At 40.9% G+C, this 24,471-nt stretch overlaps 1 protein-coding gene across 2 annotated transcripts in view; it reads right to left on the reverse strand.

The window, feature by feature from the left end:
• The window catches only part of KCNN2 (potassium calcium-activated channel subfamily N member 2), a 478,995-nt gene that overhangs the window by 391,131 nt on the left and 63,393 nt on the right, over window positions 1-24,471 (reverse strand). The window contains exon 2 of one of the 2 annotated variants that reach the window (XM_059175836.1): window positions 18,578-18,645. The exons of the other annotated variant lie outside the window; for it this stretch is intronic. The gene's annotated coding sequence lies outside the window, so the exon portion shown is untranslated. The remainder of the gene's footprint in view (window positions 1-18,577; window positions 18,646-24,471) is intronic. 2 annotated transcript variants of the gene reach the window in all.

Raw genomic sequence — 24,471 nt, forward strand, 5'->3', positions numbered from 1 at the left:
AAAAAAAAAATGTGGTCTCAATAAGAGTGCTACCTGGTTTACTTATAATCTGGATTTATCTTTGATTGCACTGCTCATTTCATGGCACCCTTAATCCACACCTCCCACATTGTTCTCTGTCACACATATAATGAATGGACAAACCATTCTCCAAAAGTTCCTAACTACTAGTTTTAGGAAATGCCAACTGTGTCCCTAAATACAGGTAGCACATATTTCTTTCTTTTTTTTTTTTTAAAGATTTTTTATTTATTTATTTGACAGAGAGAAATTACAAGTACATTGAGAGGCAGGCAGAGAGACAGAGAAGGAAGCAGGCTCCCCGCTGAGCAGAGAGCCCGATGTGGGACTCGATCCCAGGACCCTGAGATCATGACCTGAGCGAAAGGCAGCGGCCCAACCCACTGAGCCACCCAGGCGCCCCTAGGTAGCACATATTTCAAAACACAGAGTGTTCATCTTTTACTTAAGAGTCTGCTTTCCTCCAAAGTTCTTTTTTAAGATTTTATTTATTTATTTATTTGGGGGTGGAGAGAGTGTATGAGTGGGAGGAAGGGCAGGGGAATGAGTAGAGGGAGGGAAGAGGGAGAGGGAGAAGAAGACTCCCCACCCAGCAGGGAGCCCAACATAACATAGGGCTCGATCCCAGGACCCTGGGATCATGGCCTGAGCCGAAGGCAGACACTTAATAGAACATCACCCAGAAGCCCCCCTGATGTTCTTAACCAAGTATCTGATGCAGGTAACTTCTCACCCCAGGACAGTGTCTCTTTCTGCATCACAGCCCAACAGTCTCCCCTCCTACCTCTTCTCCTTTTCTCTTCCCTCCTTTGTTTTTCCTGTATGCCAAGCAATAGGTTGGTTTCACATTCCTCTCCTTTTCATTGGGGAGAATAAATTCCAGCTTTGGGTCCAAGCTAAACACAAATCAATTTCCTAAGTCGCACTAATAAATGCCCTGCCTAACAGGACCATCCCTAGGGTATGAGGAGCCCTTGGCAATCAATCTTGTGGGGCCTTCGTCTAATGCTAGCAGTTTGATTTCTTTTAAATGTAGAGAACTCATGGGCTGATGTGAGGTATGGCAATTGGTGGATGAAGACGCAGAAGAATGGGGAGAGTGGAGATACATGTTGTATTTATTTTCCAATCAGTGTGTGTGATGTTTCTCCTTAGTATCTAGGCACCATTCCCTTCCTGTCCACGGCCAGGCATCATTGGTTCACATTCTCCACTGCCGTAAGCTCATTCCTGGCTAATGTCCTATCACCCCCTATGAAAAAAATACAGCAGTGTCATTATGACTCACCATGCCACCATTAAGAAAAAAGTCCACTTATGTAGTGCTGCTTCCATCATTACTCCTGACACTCTATCATCTGCCATGCTGCCCAGGAACACAGGCTTCCACTGACTCCCACAAGAATATTTATTGTGCTTCACTGACAACAGTCCACAAGTGCAAGTCTTACTCAGAGGATGTAGGAAAATGCAAATAATTAACTTGTGTTATAGCCATATTAAATCCACTTTTCAGGGACGCCTGGGTGGCTCAGTTGGTTGGACGACTGCCTTCGGCTCAGGTCATGATCCTGGAGTCCCGGGATCGAGTCCCGCATCGGACTCCCAGCTCCATGGGGAGTCTGCTTCTCTCTCTGACCTTCTCCTCATTCATGCTCTCTCTCACTGTCTCTCTCTCAAGTAAATAAATAAAATCTTAAAAAAAAAAATAAAAATAAATCCACTTTTCAAAACTGTACAGTGTAAGTACAGCACAACACGTCCTCCAACCCCATGTCTTCTTTGAGCCTTTAAGACATGATTGCAGCCTTCTTAAAATGGGATCCCTCCCACCGTTGACCTTGCCCTTGTCTTCTGTAGAATGCCGTCAGAGGGGAGGATAAAAGGAGCAAAGAGAATTCTCATTACGGCGAGGAAAGTCTTCCCCTTGTCCAGCAACGTGGGACAGCACGGACTCAACATATACATCAAAGGCAAGAGAGGACACCCCTTACAAGTGTCCACGGGCACTGCCAAGTAACAGTCTTGAAATACTTGAGGGGGACAGATATTTTAACCCCTCAGGACATCCCGACATGTTGTAGAGAGCCTACAGACAGGGTGGGACAGCTGCTCTGGGTTCCAGCAGCAAGGGATTATGAGTACAAGATCCCTGCCTCCAAGTCTGCTGCCCTCGGGTATTGCAGATGGCAGGTGAACCTGCATTCACAGCATGGATAGGCAAGAGCCAATACATGGGTCCATATAAATGGCTCAAGTCCTAGGCATGGTGGCAGACTATAGGTACAATGTCATAAACTCATCCCTCAAATGTGTGAAAATGACCCAAAATGATTAGGTCAACACCATTCTAACAGCTCAGTCTTGTGGGAGCTCACAAATATAGCACTGACCATAGGAGTTAGCAGCTCACCAGGCTACCCTTTGGAACCAGAGCCCAGTCCTGTGAACCCTACCATGGAGTCCTGGGATGATCCTATAGGCCTCGGGTGTCTGGTCAACCTGTTGCATGGGGTGGAGGACTACAGATACTCCAATGGAGAAAATAAGAGCAGGGCCCACTCATGTCCCAACCCCGGGCCAGGACACCCTGACAAGTGAGCACTAAAAGCTCCCTGGACAGTTGCAGACATCAGAAGGGGATTTAGAATATCTCAACAAAGGCACATTTTAAGGCACAGGGCACCTGAAGGCATGATGTCTGGGGCAGGAGCCCACTTGTCCAAATCTAAAGGTAGCACTGTTCTCAAACACAGAAGCTCTTGCTTTCCAATATGCCATGCTAAAGCCATGTCCTACTTTGTATTAAACCACATTTAATTAAATAGTTATTTCTTGGTATTCCACAAAATGGCGAGATGTTTCACCATCTGAACAAACATGAAAAGTAATTATCATTTAGTCTAATTTACTATAGACTAATTCAATCTCTTTACTTTCTTCTTGACAATACTAAAGCCAAGATATCAGTCGTTTGGCATTTCCCCTCCACATCTGCACCCTACTCCTCGCCCTCTGGTACTAATCAGATTCCCAAAATATAAAGTGGCCTTCCCACCACATCCAGGGCAGAGGCCTTGATTTCCTTTGCCCATAACAAGATAATGTTCACCACGAGTACTCAATCAATACCTTTCCAACACACGACTCCAATTCCTATAAAATGGATGGTTCTGAATTTTCACTTAGCTCTGTTCCATGGTGATGATATAGAAGTTTATTACATTATGAACACGACAAACAAGGTTTCAAAACCCAGAAAACCCAGAAATCACAGCCTCAGCACTGACCTCAGTGATGGGATAAACAAACAGGCAGCTGTGATCACTCCAATGTAATCCTATTAATCACTGCAGCCCCAGAATAAAATAGGAGACAAACCAAGCCTACTGCACCAGTACTAAATTAAACTTCCTCCAACTCTGCCATACAGAGGAAACAATTCATCATATTCAGGCCCAAAGCTCATTTTCCACATGAAAAATGAACTTAAGTATAATTTAATGAACCTCAGAAAACAGGTACATTTCCATAATGTTTGGGAATTTATATATATTAAAAAAAAAATCAGGAACGTCCTGGCTGAATAGTGATCAAAGACTACAGTACTGCCCAAAATGAAGTTCTTTTTTTTTTTTTTTTTTTTTTTTTTTAATTCATTTCTAAAGAGCTATGGTTGACCTTCTCTGGCACAGATTCCTTATATGTTTTTTACTGAGTAAATAAACAATTGCACCTCTGTGTGTGTCTGGATTTCTTTTTGTTCTTGGTGACCTTCCATCTCCTCAGGGCATAATGATGATAATCTCCAGCATCTGAACTCTCCTCAACACCTAAATCAGACACCAAGACATAGTAAACCTCCCTGTCTTTCTTGCTCAGCATGGTTACCCAAATAGTGTTTAGGTTACAGTCATTTTGCTAAATGATAAAGGGTTTTTGGAACTCCATGAATTTTAAGGACATTTTAGGTTCTTCTCAAAGACCACAAATAAGCAGAGAGGGGAAGGAAGCTATCAGTGTGGATTGGGGTCCACTATGAGAGCTACTTAAGGACAGGCAGATTTTAAATTGGGTCTTAAAGAGAACAGAGGATGTAACCAGATAGAGAGGAGGAAGAGGGGTGCTCCAAAAGATGGGATCAGAATGCTCAAAACATCAAGTAAGATGTTCACAAAAATTAGAGAGTACCTGAAGGATGGGCAGCTTATCTGCATTTGTTTGTTAAATCATAATGGTTAAAAAAAATGGCATCTGCTAGATAAAGGGAAGACAGGTGTGTGTATAGAAATTGGTGTGCATAAATTCATGTTTTTAAGTTGAGAAAAATTAAGGTATAAAGAAGGCTTTTAATCAAAAAGTAGCCAATTCAGAAGGGACCTTGGGAAGATGGCACAGTAGGAGGACACTGACATCACCCTAACCCACATTTTCAATTAGAGACTATCCATATCCAAGTCAACAAACTAGAGAGCAATGCAAAGACTGGCAGAAGAAATCCCACAACTAAATGTAGAGAAGCTGCAGCTGAAAGGCTAGGAAGGTCAGAAAAGCAGAGGGAGGTTGCCCACAGAAGGGAGGGAGCTGTGTGTATGGAGAGGGCAGGGAAAGGGGCCCTCTCACCAGGGAGCTCACCCAGGGAAGACTGATCCCCATAATGTTCAGCTTTAAAAGCCAAAGGGACTAAAATCCAGTTTATAAAACCCATGGGACTTGGAGCCTGGAGCACTGGAGGTCAGCTGACTCAGCACTGGGAAAGCTGGGAGGATGAGTGATGGCTGGGTTACTGCCCTTAAAGAGACAATAGCCAGCACAGACAACGCATAAACACAGTGGTTTATATAGCACCAAGGAAAATCAAACAAAGACAGACCTGATTTCGAATGTGTTGGGGGACATAAAAATGACAAAGCCTGCAAACCCCATTTTCCACCCCCAGAGCATAAACATGGGGCCATGTAAGGGAGTTGGGGCTGCACAGACACTTGCTCCCTAACCTTCCAGCAGTGCCCCACACTGAATTCTCCAGAGGACTCTCCCATTCCAAGTCTGCTAGTCTCAGCTCAGGGCAAATTTTGTTAAAGGCTCCTGTGAGCTCCACCCCTCCCCAGCCAATGGGTGCACAGCTGCCACCATCCCCTGACACATACACCTTAATGCACACCCAGCCACCAACGTGTGCTCACCCAGCACATGCTCCCACTCACCTCTGCACAGTGGGATCAGTCACGCCCAGCCATTATCACATGCCATGCCCAGCTTTGCACCCCCTGCCATCCCAATGCATTGACTCTAGACCCTACAGCACTTGGGGGAATCTATCATAGGAGTAGTGGCTCACTGCAAATGTTGCTAACACTGCCTGCCTGCTCCCAAGTTCCCCAGCAACTATGTCCCCTCAGAGCTGGCCTGCCTGCATCCCTTGACACCACAGAGATCAAACATGGCATAAAACAGGCAGAGTGTCAGTGCAAACAAATGCACTGAAAGGTAAAGTGACTCAGTCACAACAGTAGGATGTAAGCAACACAGGATAGTCTCCTGAAGTGCCAGGTGCCAGGTTCAGGTGAAGAGGGAACACTGCATGCCAGGGCACTCCAGGATCTCTTCTACATAAAGTCACTGGCTCAAGAGCAGAAAACAGACCTTTCTTAATGCAGAGAAACAGAAAGAGAGGCAGACAAAATGAGGAGACAGAGAAGTTTACCCTAGTGAAAGAACAGGAAAAGGCCACAGCCAGAGATCTATGCCAAACAGATAAAAGTAACATGCCTGATAAAGAATTTAAAACAATGAATCATAATGATTCAGTAAACTTGAGAAAAGGGTAGAGGCATGACTGGTACCCTTAAAAGAGAGATGAGGACAGACACAGCAGAGATAAAGGGAACAACAAATGAAATGAAAAACACATTTGTTAGAATAAACAGCAAGATGGAAAAATCAGAGGAATGAATTAATGACTTAGAAGACAAAGTAACAGAAGGAACCAGACTGAATAAAAGAGAGAAAAAAGAATTTTGCAAAATGAGGATAGACCTAGGAAACTCGACTCCATCAAACATAATAACATTCATATTACAGGAGTCCTAGAAGAAGATGAAACAGAAGAGAGGGCAGAAATTTATTTGAAGATATAATAGCTGAAAACCTTTCTAACCTGGGGAAGAAAAACAGACATCCAGATACAAGATGTATAGAGAACACCCATGAAAATCAACAAAAGTAGACCCACACCAAGACATATTGTGATTAAATTGGAAAGAATATAGTGATAAAGAAAAATTTTCAAGCAGCAAGGCTAAAGTAGACACTAACTTACAGGGGAAAACCCATAAGGCTAACAGGAGATTTTTCAACAAAAACTTTGCAAGCATGAAGAAGTGCTGGATGGGAAAAATCTGCAGCTGGAAATACTCTATCCAGCAAGGCTAAATTATTCAGAATAGAAAGAGGGAGTTGTCCAGACAAACAAAAACTAAAGGAGTTCATGACCACCAACCCAGTACAGGAGACTCTGAGTAGAAAGGAAAGACCAAAAGTGACAGTGTAAAGGTAGGAAACATAAAAGCAGTTAAAAAAAAAAAAAAAAAAAAAAAGAATATTTCTGTAAAAAGTAAGCCAAGGAACTCACAAAATAAAAGGATATAAAATGTAATAACATATGCCTAAAATATGAGCAGGATAGGAGAAAAGAATGGGTTCAAACTTAAATGAGCATCAACTTAATACAGACTGCTATATGCAGAAGAGGTTATACATAAATAGTAACCAATCTTAAAAACCACTAATAAATATGCAAAGAATAAAAAGAAATAAATCCAAATGTATCACTTAAGAAGATCAGCAAAACATGAAGGAGAGAAAGACCAGAAAGGATCAGAGAAAATCTTCAGGAACAACCATAAACCAAGTAATAAAATAGCAATAAATACAAATCTGTCAATAAATACTTTGAATGTAAATGGACTAAATGCTCCATTCAAAAGACACAGGGTGTCAGAATGGATTAAAAAAAAATAAGATCCATTTACATGCTGCCTATAGGAGATTCATTTTAGACTGAAGGACACCGGCAGATTGAAAGTGAGGGGATAGAGAAACATCTATCATGCAAATGGATGCCAAGAAGAAAGCCAGAGTAGCAATACTTATATGGACAAACCAGACTTTAAAACAAAGACTGTAAAAAGAGACAATGAAGGACACTATATAATTATGAAGGGGACAATCCAACAAGAAGATATAACATCATAAATATTTATGCACCCAACATAGGAACACCCAAATACATAAAAAATTTAGTAACAAACATAAACTAATCAATAATACAATAATTGGAGGAGACTTTAACACCCCATTTACATTAATGGACAGGACATCTAAATTGAAAATCAAAAGGAAACAATGGCTTTGAACAACACACTGGACCAGATGGGCTTAACGGATATATTCAGAGCATTCCGTCCTAAAACAGCAGAATACACATTCTTTTCAAGTGCATATGAAACAGTCTTCAGAATAAATCACATATTAGCCCACAAAACAAACCTCAACAAATTCAAGAAGTTCAAAGTCATACCATGCATCTTGCTGACCACAATGCTATGAAACTAGGAGTCAACCATAGGAAAATTGGACCACAAATACATGGAGGTTAAATTACATGCTACTAAACAATGAATAAGTCAACAAGGAAATAAAAGAAGAAATAAAAAGACATGGAAACAAATGAAATTGAAAACACAACAGTCCAAAACCTCTGGGATACAGCAAAAGCGATTCTAAGAGGGCAAGTACATAGCAATACAGGCCTACCTCAAGAAGCAAGAAAGGTCTCAAATAAACAACATGACCTTCCTTACACCCAAAGGAGCTAGAAAAAGAAAACCAACTGAAGGCTAAACCCAGCTGAAGGAAGGAAATAATAAAGATTACAGCAGAAATAAATTATATTGACATTACAAAAAACAATGATGAAACCAGGGACTGGTTCTTTGGAAAAATCAATAACATTGATAAACCTCTACCCAGACTTCTCAAGAAAAAAGAGGAAAAACCTGAATAAATAAAATCACAAATAGGAGAGGAGGAATAACAACCAGCATCACATACAGCATCATACAAACAATTACAGGAGAACATTTTGAAAACTATATGCCAACAAATGGACAACTTCAAAGAAACAGATAAACTCCTAAAAATACATAAACTTCCAACATTAAAACAGGAAGAAATAAATTTAATAAAAAATAAGAAAATAAATTTAATAAAAAATAAGAAAAAAAATTTTTTAAAGATTTTATTTATGTATTTGACAGAGATAACAAGTAGGCAGAGAGGCAAGCAGAGAGAGAGAGTAGAAAGCAGGCTCCCCACTGAGCAGAGAGCCCGACGCAGGGCTCGATCCCAGGACCCTGAGATCGTGACCTGAGCCGAAGACAGAGGCTCAACCCACTGAGCCACACAGGTGCCCCTAAGAAAAAAATTTGAACAGATCTATAACCAGCAAAGAAATTGAGTCAGTAATCAAAAATCTCCCAACAAACAAAAGCCCAGGACCAGATGGCTTCACAGGAGAAGTCTACCAAACATTTAAAGAAGAATACCTAGTCTTCTCAAACTATTCCAAAAAACATAAAAGAGGAAGGAAAATATCCAAACTCATTCTATGAGGCCAGCATTACCCTGATAACGAACACAAATAAAGACACCACTAACAAAGAGAACTACAGGTCAATATCCCTGATGAATATAGATGCAAAAATCCTCAATAAGATACTAGCAAACCAAATTCAACAACACATTAAAAAAAAATCACTCACCAGAATCAAATGGTATTTACTTCTGGGTTGCAAGGGTAGATCAATATTTATAGATCAATCATCATGATACATCACATCAATATAAGAAATTATAAGAACTATATGATCATTTCAATAAATGCAAAAAAAAAAAAGCATTTGACAAAACACAACATCATTCATGTTTAGAGGGAACATACTTCATTATAATAAAGGCCATATATGAAAAACTTAGTTAACATCATCCTCTATTGGGAAAAACTAAGAGCTTTTCCTCTAAGATCAGAAATAAGACAAGGATATCCTCCCTCCCCACTTTTATTCAAACACAGTACTTAGAAGTCCTAACCACAGCAATCAGACAACAACAAAAAATAATAATAAAAGGCATCCAAATCAGTAAGAAAGAAGTAAAAACTTTCACTATTTGCAGATGACATGATACTATATATAGAAAACCTGAAAGGCTCCACCAAAAAACTGGTGGAACTGATAAACAAATTCAGTAAAGTCACAGGATCCAAAATCAACATTCAAAAATCTGTTGAATTTCTATATACCAAGAATGAAGCAGCAGAAAGAGAAATTAAGAAAACAATCCCATTTACAATTGCACCAAAAATAATAAAATACCTAGGAATGAACCTAACCAAAGAGGTAAAGACCTATACTCTAAAAACTACACTGATGAAAGATACTATAGACAACATGAAGTTGTTCTAGCTGAAGTCTACCCATGCAGAACAACGCTCTGGGACACAGCCCTTTGGCTACAGCAAAGCTAACCTCTCCGCCATCCTCATGGCTATAACTCCTTGATACAATCCCGCCATCGCCATTTATTGGCTTTGTGACTTGGGGCAAGCCAATTCGCCTCCCTGAGCTTCCGTCCTCAGCACAAAAATACGATTGTGAGTGGTATCTACCTGTGGCAATTAAGTGAGCGAATGCAGGTCATCTGATGGCACAGCAACTTGGACCCTATGAAGGCTCAAGGAATAGAAATGATGTTGCTAACCCTCATCCTGTCTTGGTCCCTGGGGTGCATCCCACCAGGAAAGCTTCCCCTCCTCTTCTTAACGACCTCACTCCCCCTCTTCTCTTCCTTTCAGGACAAGTGCAGTCTTCCTTCCTCCAGGCTCCTTGGCTTGCGTCTTTTAGGGACACCTGGGTCCACACACACTTATAGACAGTCCCAGAGGATTAAGTCGTTCAGTATTGTCCATTTACTTCATAGCCAGACTACTGTTACCAAGGAGCATGTCGCCATGACTCAAGAAAGAGTGCCCAGATACTGGTGTTGGCTACTCCAAGGTGTGAAGGACCATCCTGTGACATCCACTGTGTTTACTAGAAAAAGGAAGGTTATGGCACCCAGCAGGTTGCCGGAGTAGGCAGAACAAGTTAGTAGGAGAGTGGGTAAGACAGAGGATGCCTTCCCGGAAGTCTTGCTGAGAAGAGTTCCCAAGGTTCTCAGAGGAGTTACCAAGAACATGTGTAAGGGTTAACTAGGTTAGAAAGCCTTTGATTGGGCCCTAGGTCTGCAGCTGTCCGGTTACTTCTAAGTAAGCTTTTCTGATATACTTCGTCATCCCTGATCTCCACTATAAAAATAAAGCCAGAAATCAAATTCCCCTCTTGGCTCTATGTATTCGTGCTTCCGTGTCTCACTGTTTTCATAGCTGAAAGTCTACCACTGTCAAGGTCACAGAGCCCTCTTATCCTTCTTACAAGGAGAGACAGCGGCCAAAGACCATTATCAAACAAGAGCTGTCTGCACCTTTCCCTGCGTGACTTCTCATATTCATGGAAGCAGATGGCAATTTTATGATGAATCAACCGCTCGGGTGAGTAACTATCCAGGGAAGCGAAAGAGGAGGACGTGTCCTCATCCCTATAATCCAAGAAGAATTCTTTCAACAGCATAAATAAGTTGATGGTTGTTCCAAACCAAAGTCTCCTACAATTTGCCAGAGGAAGAAAGATGGATGGAGTCCAAGTAGAAATTTACCAAATTCAAGTAACACTGGGAAACACCACCTGTAGGTCTGAATGACTAGATACTGTTTTAAGTTTCACAACAGGCCTGAGAAATGCATTTGTAACCATAAGCCATATTTCCAGGAGGTAATGGATATTGCTAAACCACCTCCAAAAGCCTTTGGTTAAGGGAATAAATAACAACTCTCTTCTGAGAATTTTCCAGTGAATCCTCTCTTTGTACAATGTATAAAGCTAATCCTGGTCAAACGATCACAAAATCAATAGTAATGAAGACTTCAAAAAAATAACAATTTACTTTATCCTCTCCATATAAAAAATTCTAAAGACATCTAATCTATAATGACTCCTCATGTAATTTGTGGGTCACTTTCGTTAGATTAAAAACAACAACAACAACAACTTCCATTCTACCATTGAAACTAATATTACACTCTATGTTAACTGGAACTTAAAAAAAAGCTTGAAACATTAAAAAAAAAAAAAAAAAAAAAAAACACCTAAATGTTGAAAAATTCTCCCTTTGCCTCTCTGACTGCAGAGAATAGCCATTTTTCCCCCCTGTATTCACTCTCCCTTTCCCTGGCAATGACCCTCCAGTTATCCCCATGAAGGTCTACCTGTTTCTCACTTTGCTCTTTGTAACTTAGGGGGAAAGCAGCACAGATGGGGCAGGGGGTGGGGGAGGGGTGGATTTCCCGCCTTGGTTCCCTGGTAAGCATTTCACAGCCAGTTCACCTGGAAGGAGCTGCAACCAATCAGTCTCTCCCTTAGTTCATGTCTTTTCCTCTCTACCTTGTAGCCTTCTACCCCATCTCTACAGATCTGTATTCTCTGCTTCCTTTTTTCTTTTTAAAGATTTTATTTATTTATTTGATAGACAGAGATCACAAGTAGGCAGAGAGACAGGCAGAGAGAGAGAGGAGGAAGCAGGCTCCCCACTGAGCAGAGAGCCGATGTGGGGCTCGATCCCAGGACCCTGGGATCATGACCTGAGCTGAAGGCAGAGGCTTTAACCTACTGAGCCACCCAGGTTCCCCTATGCTTTTTTTTTTTTTTTTTAAGATTTTGTTTCAGAGAGAGAGAGAGAGTGTGTACAAGCAGGGGGAGTAGCAGGCAGAGGGAGAAGCAGGCTCCCCGCTAAGCAGGGAGCTGGATGCAGAACTCAAACCCAGGACGCAAGGATCATGACCCCACCCAAAGGCAGACACTTAACTGACTCGGCCACCCAGGCGTCCTGCTTTCTCCACTTCTTCAAGCACATGGCAGAACACCGTGCCCCCACAGCTCCAAGGTTTTGTAGTTTCCGCCTTGATCTCATGCCAACACCTATCATATGCCTTTATAACCCAATTCCAAAAGATCAAGTAAAAGATTCTAACGACCACATATTTATCTACTACTGAACAAGGAGCTATTGCCAAGAGCATATGGGCTAGCTTATATTAGCACAAAATTGGATGGCCCCTTCCTCATCAATCTGGGATCCTACACCAAAAGAGAGGGTGGGCCCTATTAGCTGGGTGATACACCAAAGGCAACCTACTACCATCTCCTTTCTCCCTTTTAATGACAACTTTTATTTCTCAATGTGCCCATTATTCCTTAGATCGCCCAGAATAGGCATTTCTCAAGTGACAGATAGCCTGCCATGATTCATACAAGATGGCAAAACTTGGGAAATCCAGGTACTCACGTGCTGAAGAATCCAATGTACACAAAGCCAACATTGGCACTGGTGTTACGGTCTATAAAAGATCATGCAAGTAAATGATCATATAGAATTTTCACAAGGGCTCTATCATCAACCTCATCCACTAAGATGCCTCAGGCAAGGTCTCCAACAGCTAATCCACAGCAGAGAATGTTAATATGTTGTATTAATATGTTGTATATTTTAATATGTTGTATTTATACTAGCCACAGTCTGAAACATTCTAAAAGCCATTTTGCAGGTGATAAATGCCTGGTATTTGAAATGATGTTTGCAAGGCAGGTTAACCAAGAAAAAGATGGTTTGCATCAAACAGAGAACTTCAAAGCTTCCAGGAACATCTAAATCATTGTCCAGATTTTGCTGCTTGGAAGCATATATTTTACAATCCCAACCATATGGAATAATCGCTAGGTTTAATGAATTTCATGAAACCCTGACATTTTAGTAAATTGATTCAAAGCAAAGAAATTCCCAGAATGAGGGAGGATTCGAAGTTCTCCACACCATGAGATGACAGAGATTCCATTAGCTGACGACAATGCAGGCACGTATCGATCTATTTCTACTTATCTATATGCCACCAACTGCCACTGTGAGAAAAAATACACTTTATGACAGAATTTAGCGATCAGTGCCCCCCAACCCAGAATCCCAGTCACTCATTCAGCCATAAATCCTGTGTTGCCTTGCAAATTTCTTTTCTGAAGTAGTTTAATTTACACTGACAATCTGATTTCCTTTTCAATTTCTCTTTCCCCTCATTGTCCTCTTTTTCTTCCCTCTTCCTGTTAGTCCCACTGCCATGAGGAACTAGCACTCCAGTCAGCCAACACAGAAATTTGGGCAATGTAATTCATTCTCTCTCTCTCTCTCTCTCTCTCTCATCTGTAACATCCTAACCAAACAACAAGCCATGTCCAGTCTCTCCAAGACATACTTTTTCCTTTCTACAGACTTACTTTTCAGAGTACTTAGAAGTTCACAGCACAACTGAGGGACGGAGGGTATAGAGATGTCCCGTACATGTCATGTCCCCACACACACAGCCTCCCCCACACACATCAGAGTATGAACTGTTAGCAGTAATAAGTCTACACCAATACACTTTCATCACCCCAAATCCTGGGGTATAGTCTATGGTTCGGACAAACATATAATAAAATGTATAACCTTTAGCCACCACTAATCTTTTTACTGTCTTCTTAATTTTGTCTTTTCAAGAATGTCAGATAGTTGGGATCATACAGTATAGAGCCTTTTCAGACTGGCTTCTTTCACTTAATAGCATGCGTCAGACATTCTTTCGTGTATCTGCGTGGCTTCATAGGGCATTTCTTTTTAGCAATGAATGATATTCCATGGTCTGGATGCATCACTGTTCATGTATTCATTCATCTACTGAAGGACATCCCAATTTTAGCAAATACGCATAAAGCTCGTATAAATATTTTTTAAACTGCTAAATGTATGAGTGAGTTTTTAAAATTAACATATAATGGATTATTTGTTTCCAGGGTACAGGTCTGTGATTCATCTGTCTTATATAACACCCAGAGCTCATTACATCACATGCCCTCCTTCATGTCCGTCACCCAGTTACTCCATCCCCCTTCCACTCTCCTCCAGCAACCCTCTGTTCCCTAAGTTTAAGAGTCTCTTATGGTGCGTCTCCCTCTCTGATTTCATCTTGTTTCATTTTTTTCCTCTTTCACCCTATGATTCTCTGCCTTATTTATTAAATTCAACACATCAGTGAGATCTTATGGTAATTGTCTTTCTCCGTTTGATGTATTTCGCTCCACATAATTCCCTCCACCTCCATCCATGTCATTGCAAAAGGCAGGATTTGATGGCCATCTGGGCTCTTTTCATAGCTTGGCTATCGTGGACATTGCTGCTATAAACACTGAGGTGCACGTACCCCTTCGGATCACCACCTTTGTATCTTGGGGGTTAATACCCAGTAGTTCGATTGCTGGGTCATAGGGTATCTCTATTTTCAACTTTTTGAGGAACCTCCATGCTGTTTTCCAGAGTGGCTGCACCAGCTTGCATTCCCACCAACAGTGTAGGAGGGTTCCCCTTTCTCCACATCCTCGCCAGCATCTGTCGTTTCCTGACTTATTAATTTTAGCCATTCTGAAGATAAAAATTTATGTACAGGTTTTTGTGTGAACTAAAACTTGAGTTCATATGGGTAAACACCAAGAAATGTGATTGTTAGATGTTACAGTATGTGTATGTTTAGTTTTGGAAGAAACTGTAAACTCTCTTCCAAAGTACCTGTACCATTCTGGATTTCTACCAGCAATGCACAAGAGTTCCTGTTGCTCCACATCCTCACCAGCATTTGCTGTTGTCAGTACTGTGGATTTTCGCCATGCTACTCAGTATACAGTGTTATCACATTGTTCCAACTACCTCGCAAAATGTTTTGGTTGCTGTAGATTGCACTGTCATGATCAGTGTTTTGGCTTCCTCTTCCTACCTAGATTTCAGAATCATACATACCCTCGGTCCATTTTATTCATGGTCCATGAGGAGAGGCAAGTTTCTTTTAGTTTTCTTTTTCCTGAATTTATGATATTTGGAGAACTGTTATTTTTTTCTTCTTCTTCAGGTTTCTATTTAAATTCCAGTTAGTTAACAGAGTGTGATATTAGTTTCGGGCGTACAATAGGGTGATTCAACACTTCCCTACAATAGCAGGTGCTCATTATAAGGGCCCTCCTTAATCTCCATCACCTGTTTCACCCACTCCCCCCACCCCATCCCCTCTGGTAACCATCAGTTTGTTCTCTAGAGTTAAGAGTCTGTTTTTCAGTTTGTCTGTTTTCCCTTTTTTCATTTGTTTTGTTTCTTAAATTCCACATACGAGTGAAATCATGTGGAATATCTTTCTCTGACTGACTTATTTAGCCTGCATTATACCTCTAGATCGATTCATATCATTGCAAATGGCAAGCTTTCACTCTTTTTATGGCTGAGTAATATTCCATTATGTGGATAAAGTCTTTATCCATTCCATACACTGGGGCTGCTTTTGTAATTTGGCTCTTACAGATAATGCTGCCATAAACATAGGGATCCATGTATCCTTTCAAATGATAGTTTCTGTATTCTTTGGGTATATATCCAGTAGTGTGATTGCTGCATTGTAGGGTAGCTCTATTTTTAACTTTCTGAGGACCCTCGATACTGTTTTCCACAGTGGCTGCAACAGTTTGCATTCCTCCCAAGAGTGCACAAGTGTTCCTTTTTCTCCACATCCTCACCAACACCTGCTGTTTCTTATGTTGTTGATTTTAGCCATTCTGACAGGTGCGAGATGGTATCTCATTGTGGCCTTGATTTATATTTCCCTGATGAGTGATGTGAACATCTTTTCTTGTGTCTGTTGGGCAGCTGGATATCTTCTTTGGAGAAATATCTCTTCATGTGTTCTGCCCATTCTTTAATTGGATCTTTTTTGATGTTGAGTTATAGAAGTTCTTTATGTATTTTGGATCCTGACCCATTATCAATCATTTGCAAATACCTTCTCCCATTCAGCAGGTTGCCTTTAATTTTGTTAATAGTTTTCTTTGCTGCACAGCTTTTTTTTTTTTTTTTTTTTATTTTCTTTCTTTTCAGTGTTCCAGAATTCATTGTTTATGCACCACGTCCAGTGCTCCATGCAACACATGCCCTCCTTAATACCCACCACCAGAAGCTTTTTATTTTAATGGAGTCCCAATAGTTTATTTTTGCTTTTGTTTCTCTTGCCTCAGGAAACGTACCAAGAAAAACATTGCTATGGTTGTTGTCGAAGAGGTTGCTGCTAGTGTTTTTCTTCTAGGATTTTAATGGTTTCAGGTGTCACATTTAGGTCCTTAATCCATTTTGAGTTTATTTTCGTGTGTGGTATAAAAAAGTGGTTCAATTTCATTCTTTTGCATGGAGATGCCCAGTTTTCCTGACACAATTTGTTGAAGAGATTGTCCTTTTCTCATTGTGTATTTTTTCCTGCTTTGTTGAAGGTTAACTGGCCATATAGTTGTGGGTTTATTTCTGGGTTGTCTATCCTGCTCTACCGATCTATGTGTCTATTTTTGTGCCAATACCACACTGTCTTGATTACTTCAGCTTTGTAAAAGAGCTTGAAGTTTGGAACTGTGATGTTTCCAGGCAATTCTTTATTTTACATTCTCAGCTATATCCCTAGAACTTTTAACAGTGCCTGGCACAGACTAGGGACTGGATAAGCATTTGTTAAGTGAGCAAATGAGTTCTACCAATGTAGTCCAAAGCAACAAAAGGAATCTGCATTCATTTAGCTTTTCACATACAGAACCATCCTCCTGCATGTCTACTTCTAATCTCAACAGTTAATACAGAAACTAGAAGAATAAAAATATTTATCCAAGCTTTGGAAAAGGGGCTTTTGGGCTAGTTGTGATTCTCACCAATTGTCCACAGTACCTTTCATTTTTGCTTTTTTATATAATTTATGGTTATGTTAATCACCATATGGTCCATCATTAATTTCTGATGCAGTGTTCCATGATTCATTGCTTGCATATAACACCATGCAATCCATGCCCTCTTAATGCCCATCACCAGTCTCACCCATCCCCCCATCCCCCTCCCCTCTGAAACCTTCAGTCTGTTTCCCGGAGTCCACGTCTGTCATGGTTCATCTCCTCCTCTGACTTCCCCCCTTCGTTTTTCCCTTCCTTCTCCTAACATCCCCACACTAACTATGGAATGGCAACTGCTCCTTTCATCGGTGATTTTAACTTGGATGATGAGGTTAAGGCCTGACTTCATTAATATTCTCGCGTATGTGAGTAATTGTTATATGAAAGACTCTAGACATCTGCCAGTAAGTCTGATTTCAGAATGGTCTCAGTGTATTGTCAGAAAGAACTGACAATACACTGAGACATAGGAACTTGTCATAGGAACTTGACATAGGAACTTCAGAAAGATTAGACTGAAAATCTCCCAAATAAGGGTAATAAAATAGTCCTATCTAGAGATCTTTAAAGGTGAGAAAGCAAAACTTTTTTCAAGTTTTAAAAAATCTTTTAAGTGATTAGTGAAATTAGTTAAACTAGTTAAAAAGAGAAGTACCATACAATCTAGTAATTCCACTACTGGGTATTTACCCAAAGAAAACAAAAACTCCAATTTTAAAAGCTATGTGCACCCCTCTGTTTATAGCAGGTTTATTTACAAGAGCCAAGATATGGAAGCACCCCCAGTGCCCATCAATAGATAAATGGATAAAGAAAATGGGGTATATATATATATATATATATCCCATTTTCATATATATATATATATGATGAAATATTATTCAGCCATTAAAAAAAGAGTGAGATCTTGCCATTTGCCACAACATGGATGGACCTAGAGGGTATTATGCCAAGTGAAATAAGTCAGAGAAAGACAAATACTATAGGAGTTCACTTGTATGTGAAATTTAAAAAACAAAACAAAGCAGAAACAGACCCACAAACACAAAGAACAAACGGGTAGGGTTGCCGGAGAGGAGGATGGTAGAGTTAGGCAACATGTGTGAAGGGGAGTGGGAGATGCAGGCTTCCAGGTATGGAATGAGTAAGTCACGATGATCAAAGGTCTGGCATAGAGAATATAGTCAATGACGACTGAGCACAGCATAACATATATGGACTTGCAGAATCCCTCTGTTGTACACCCGAAATTGAGGTAACATTGTATGTCAACCATACATCAATAAAAAATGTAAAATCATAAAAAATAAAATAAGACAAAATACACGCCAAGGAGAGCTGCTTCCCACCGTTTCATAAGGTTCCTTTCTGCTCTCTGAGTCCTGATTCCTTCTCCATCCTTGCTAAGCTCCTATCTGAATTTCATGTCAAAACATTAAACTATTGAGACTAAAACTAACCAACTCATCTCTGCCTTTCAGGTTTCCAGGTGCAAAACAATGACCCACCAGGAGGAATTACTTTCTCTGAACTGAAGGGTTGGAGAGAAATACCCTTACCCTGGGCAGACCTACCGATTTTGAAGTAATACAGCCTCACTTCCATGTGTTGTTCATCTTTACAGAAGTTATTTTAATTCAGCCTGAAAAATAAAACACAATATAGACATTTCCTCTTTCTCCGCCCATGAGCTTATATCAATTTTCATCTTTTAATTGGGCTCATAATAGAAAAAATCCTTATTACACCTACAGTCCTTTGGGAGAGCTTTACTCAGTTTATAAACTTAAGAGATTATCCCCAGAGAAATGTTTCAGGCCCAAAGACACTACAAAAAATTGGCGGGGGAAAATAAATCAAATTAGATCAGTTGCATTTTTGCCAAAGCCCCTGGAACCCAGTCTGTTTTTGAAGATTTTATTTATTTATTAGAGAGAGAGACAGCACAAGCAGGGGGAGCAGCTGGCAGAGAGAGAGGGGGAGAAACAGACTCCCTGCTGAGCAGGGAGCCGGATGTGGCGCTCAATCCCAAGACCCCAGGATCATGGTCTTAACCAAAGGCAGCCACTAACCAACTGAGCCACCCAGGTGCCATGACCCAGAAGACTTTTTAAAGCATAGGTGGTATTCGGGTCCTTTTATTTCTGTTATTCCCCTTTACTTCTCATTCTATGCCTTTCTCTGGGTGATATTATCCAAGTACTATCAGAATTACCAATAGCTTATCCTTTTAGTCTGTGTTCTAGAACTATCTGGCAATGCCCACCTGACATTCTCCTTGAATATTTCCAATACCTCTTGAAATGCACAAATCTGAATTTTGACTCCTGACCTACTCTAAAATTCTCCTTCCCTAAAACATGTGTCTCCCCCAGCCTTACCCATTTCAGGGACTCGAACTACCATCCACCCAGCTGTGTGCAAGCCAGAAAGTGGCTGCCTGCCTCAGGCCTGCTGACTTATACTTCCAAAAGTATCATTAAAATTTACTTTCTGCATTTCCAGGAGCACCACCCTAGGCCAGACTATATTACCTTTTACAGCAATATCTATGCTCCTGTTTCCCCTGAACCTTCTCTTGCTCACTCTTCAATTTCAATCCATTCTGGACTGTGTAGTCAAAATGTTTTTTTTTTTTTTCTTAAATAAAGATTTACTTATTTGAGAGAGAGTGTGTGAGAGAGGAGGGGTGGGGAGAGGAGGAGAAGGAGACATGCCGCTGAGCAGAAAGCCCGACACGGGTCTCAATCCCAGGACCCTGAGATCATGACTTGAGCTGAAGGCAGCTGTTTATGTTTAGCCAAATGAGCCACCCAGGCGCCCCCAAAGTGGACTTCTAATTTCAAGTATGTCCCTCTCATCTCAATGATGTTTTAGGGAAAACAATGAACTCCTCAACCCAGAAGAAAATGGTACTCATGACCACGGGCCATTCTTCTGTAAGGACCCATGCCTAGGAAGTCACGTCTTCCATTTTCTGTGCCCTAACTCGAGCCCAATAGTCACAAGTGTGGGTGAGTAACTGGTATGTCTGGCCCTTCACTAGACCAATCTTGAAGGCAGAATATGCATTTTTTCCTCACAGTTTTATTCCAGCACTAATACGGTTCAGAGCACCATAGGTGTCCCCCACAAACAATGGTTCAGATGGACAGATGACCTTTCCTTGAAGGACAAGTAACTAGCCATAGGTAGGATCCAGAGAGAAAGAGATACAGAGTATCACTTTCCTATGTAACTTCTTCTCCCTTTCCCGGGATATTTGAAATTCTAATTCTCAGACAGGAGCCCTCTTATGTCATGATTGGAAAGGAAGCGTAAAATAAAAATGCCCTTTGGAACTGAAGGGAAATGTGTTTCATGGGGCCCTGGAGTTAGTGTGCCATAGAGACGGGGGAAGAAAGCAAGCTGGACGGGAAGCCACTTCTTTGCCATGTTCCTGGAGGCCTTGGAGGAGTCACCCGAAAAAGATCCTACAACGTTTTCTGTTGCGAGGGCCCCCTCTCCTCAGACCTGCAGGTTTCACTCCATCTCGGTCCCTAGCTTTCTTCCTGTCCAAAGGCGAGAGAAATGCAAGTTCAGAACCTTAACTGCTCTGGGATTCATCTGACCAGGTCATGACCTTGTACTTGAGGCCTGAGATCTGTTTTTTTTTTTTTTTTTTTTTTATAGATTTTTTACTTATTTGTCAGAGAGAGAGGGCGAGAGAGCACGCACAGGCAGACAGAATGGCAGGCAGAGGCAGAGGAGAAGCAGGCTCCCTGCCGAGCAAGGAGCCCGATGTGGGACTCGATCCCAGAACGCTGGGATCATGACTTGAGCCAAAGGCAGCCGCTTAACCAACTGAGCCACCCAGGCGTCCCCTGAGATCTGTTTCTTCATCCAAGACCTCTCTTACAATTTTTGACCCAGTTCTAATTATTTATGCACAGTTGCTACTCCTTAGATCTATGTTTTTATTACGTGATCCTGTCGCGTATTGGCTCCTTGCTTGTGTTCTTGCAAGTTCCTCTCAGAAACTGAATGGCTGCTAGAGATCCCCTAGCCCTCTATAGACACCTGCCACCTGCTGACGGGCCCCAGCTGGTGAACATCTGCTTCACTGGCCTGGATTCTATATCTTTGTCCTCTGTTCCTACTGGGGCATAAAAGAGACCCATTTTTGGATACCCTGGATGGTTTTAAGTTGATTGTCTGTTATTCAAACCCTTCTACTTAAGAGTCTTTGCTCTACATGGATGTGCAAGTCTAATCACAAACCCTGGTTCCTCCCTAGGCCCTACCCCCTTGTGTTCCTTTGATCATATGCTCTGAGACCATTAGGGCCCTCTGGCTAAGACAGAAAAGCTGTGCATGCCTGGAGAAGGGATATAATCATTTCTGAAACTAGTTGTGATGGAAAGACTCTAGGATGGCCCCAATAATCCCCATCCCTGGATATTCATATCCTTGTGTAATACCTGCCCCTGTTTCCCGGAGTGTTGGCAGGGCCTGTGATTTGTGGCTAGGCAAAAGGATAAGACCAAGTTGATGAGAAGTCACTTCCTTGATTCTGTTACCTAAGCTTATAACACTTTCTGCTAGAAGAGTTTCTCCATTGACTCTCTCCCTTCCTGGCTTTGATTAAATTAGCTGCCTTCTGGAGCGGCTGCCATGATGAAAAGAGGGCAGCCATCAGCCAAGGAGGTAAGGCCCTCAGTCCAAGAGCCCACAAAGAATGGAATCCTGCCGGCAACCACATGACCTATGAAACAGGGCCCTCCCAGCCAGGTAATACAGGAATCACATGAGACCCCCACCTGACTAACACCTTGACTGAGCCCAGTGGGAGACCCTCAGAGCTCATTCATCCCCAGATTCCCAATCCACAGAAAGTGAGATAATAAACGTTGAGTTGTGTGAAGGTGCTCAGTTTATGGCAATAGGTTATGAAGCAATAAATGACTGATATACTAGTTATTAAAATTACATTTTAGCTGGTGAGCTTAAAGCTCAAACTCGTTCCCACTACACAGGAGACAATTGGCATACTTACCCAGGTAAAAGCCTAGGGTAATGGGAAAAAACAAATTGTCATCCGGAAATCAGGAATATGTCTGATTTTTAACTACCTGTGAACCCCTGAGCAAATGCTTAGTCTTCCCTATTCGGGCCTCTGTTTCCCTATTAATAAACATCAATAAACATTAAGAGACACAAACTGGTGGCCTATGGAATTCATATAGTCACCAAATTCACTGTGTTTCTCTCCCTGAGTTGGATTGACAGTGTTTGTTTGTTTTAACTAATCACCAAAATTTAAAAATAGGGTTATTTCACATTTGAAAAAAACAAATTAGGATTTTTAGTTCTTCTTGGGAAAGAAGAAAAAAAAAAAAACTACAAAATCCTGCCTTGCCAGACATTTCTTATTTGTAGGTCAATGTCTACAGCCTATTTCTGGGGCACTCACTCTCCAGCTCAACGTTCTTTCCACCAATCTTGAATCCCTGAGACTAAAGGTTGCTTCTCATTCTTACGTATGCACATCATTTTCTAAATAGCACTAAAACACGAAATATTTCAAATGCAAATACATCTTTCAAAAGTGGGACCATAAAAAGCTGGATGCAAAGGAAAGCAGGACAATCCCTAATCCATTTTTGTTTGGCTCTTGGAGACATTTGTTATAATTCTCAGATTAAACAAGTATGTACAAGACATATATGCAGAAAATGCAAAACACTGAGGAGAGAAAATAAAGCCAAAGTAAAATAAACAGAGAACTATTTCATGTTCATGCTGGAAGACTCGGTATCATTAAGATATTAATTCTTCCGGGGACGCGCCTGGGTGGCTCAGTCAGTGAAGCGTCTGCCTTCAGCTCAGGTCATGATCTCAGGGTCCTGGCATCAAGTTCTGCATTGGGTTCTCTGCTCAGTGGGAAGCCTGCTTCTCTCTCTGCCTGCTGCACTCTCAGTCTCTCTCTCTCTTTGAGAAATAAATAAAATCTTATAAGAAAGATATTAATTCCTCCAAAATTGATCAACAGATTTGACAGAATACCAGCCAAAACCACAGCAAGCTATTTTGTAGCTGTCAACAAATTGATTCTAGAATTTGTATGGAAAGGCAAAGACCTAGACTATCCAATAGAACACTGAAGATCAAAGTTGGATGACTACTATTATTCTATTTGAAGTTCTACTATAAAGCTACAGTGGTCGAGACAGCATGGTATTGACCAATGGAATACAGACCAACAGCACAGAATAAAGAGCCCAGAAAGAGACACATACAAATGTCAACTTGCTTCTTGACAAAGGAACAAAGGCAATCCAGTGGAGAAAGCATAGCGTTTCCAACAGATGGTGCTGAAATACTTGAACTCCCATACACAAAAGACTGAACTTAAGCACTTTGCCCTGTACATAAAAATTAACTCCAAATGAGCCACAGACCTAAATATAAAAAGCAAAAACATCAAACTTACAGAAAAAACATGGAAGAACATCTACATGACATTGGATTTGGTGATTAGATGTGACACCAAAACTTTAATCCAAAAAGAAAAGAGCTGCTGTTCATTTCTATTAAAATTAAAAGCCTCCGCTCTGAATAAACAGTGTAAAGAAAATGAAGGGATAAGCCACAGGCTGAGAAAAAATATTTGCAAAAGACCTATCTGATAAAGGATCTGTATCCAAAATACACAAAGACTCTCAAAACTCAACCATGAGAAAACTAACAACCCAGCTGAAAAACAGAAAAATAAATGAAGAAGACATTCAGAAGATAAAGTGCATGAAAAAAGCCACATTAGGGCATTTGTCATTAGGAAATGTGCAAACGAAAACAAGATGCAACTACCTATTAAAATGTTTAAAATTCAAAACACTGAGAATACTAAATGCTGGCAACAAGAAGTGTTTGCGGAGTAGGGGGAATTCTCTCCTTCATCACTGGCAGGAACGCAAAATGGTACAACCACAATGGAAGACAGTTTGGCAATTTCTTCCCCAGGCAAACATAGTCTTACCATATGATCCAGCAACACACTCCTAAATATTTACCCAATTGATTTGAAAACTTGTGTCCACACAACATTTGCATGCATATGTTCAAAGAAGCTGTATTCATAATTGTGCAAAATTGGAAGCAAATAAAATGTTCTTCAGCAGGTGAATATTTAAGTTGTGATATATCCATGTCATGGTTTACTGTTCACTGACACACAATACTGAATGACACACAAAAAGGAGATAGCAAGTGGTGCCTGGGTGGCTCAGCTGATTAAGCATATGACTCTTGATTTTGGCTCAGGTGATGATCTCAGTGTCAGGAGATCAAGGCCTGCATCAGGCTCTGCACTCAGCATGGAGTTCTTCTTGGGTTTCACTCTCTGTCCTTCCCCCTGTTCACATTGTCTCTCTAAAATAAATAAATAAAATCTGTTAAAAAAAAAATAATAAAAGGGGGGAGGAGTAAC

Source organism: Mustela lutreola, chromosome 5, assembly GCF_030435805.1.
Source record: "Mustela lutreola isolate mMusLut2 chromosome 5, mMusLut2.pri, whole genome shotgun sequence".
Lineage (NCBI taxonomy): Eukaryota > Metazoa > Chordata > Mammalia > Carnivora > Mustelidae > Mustela > Mustela lutreola.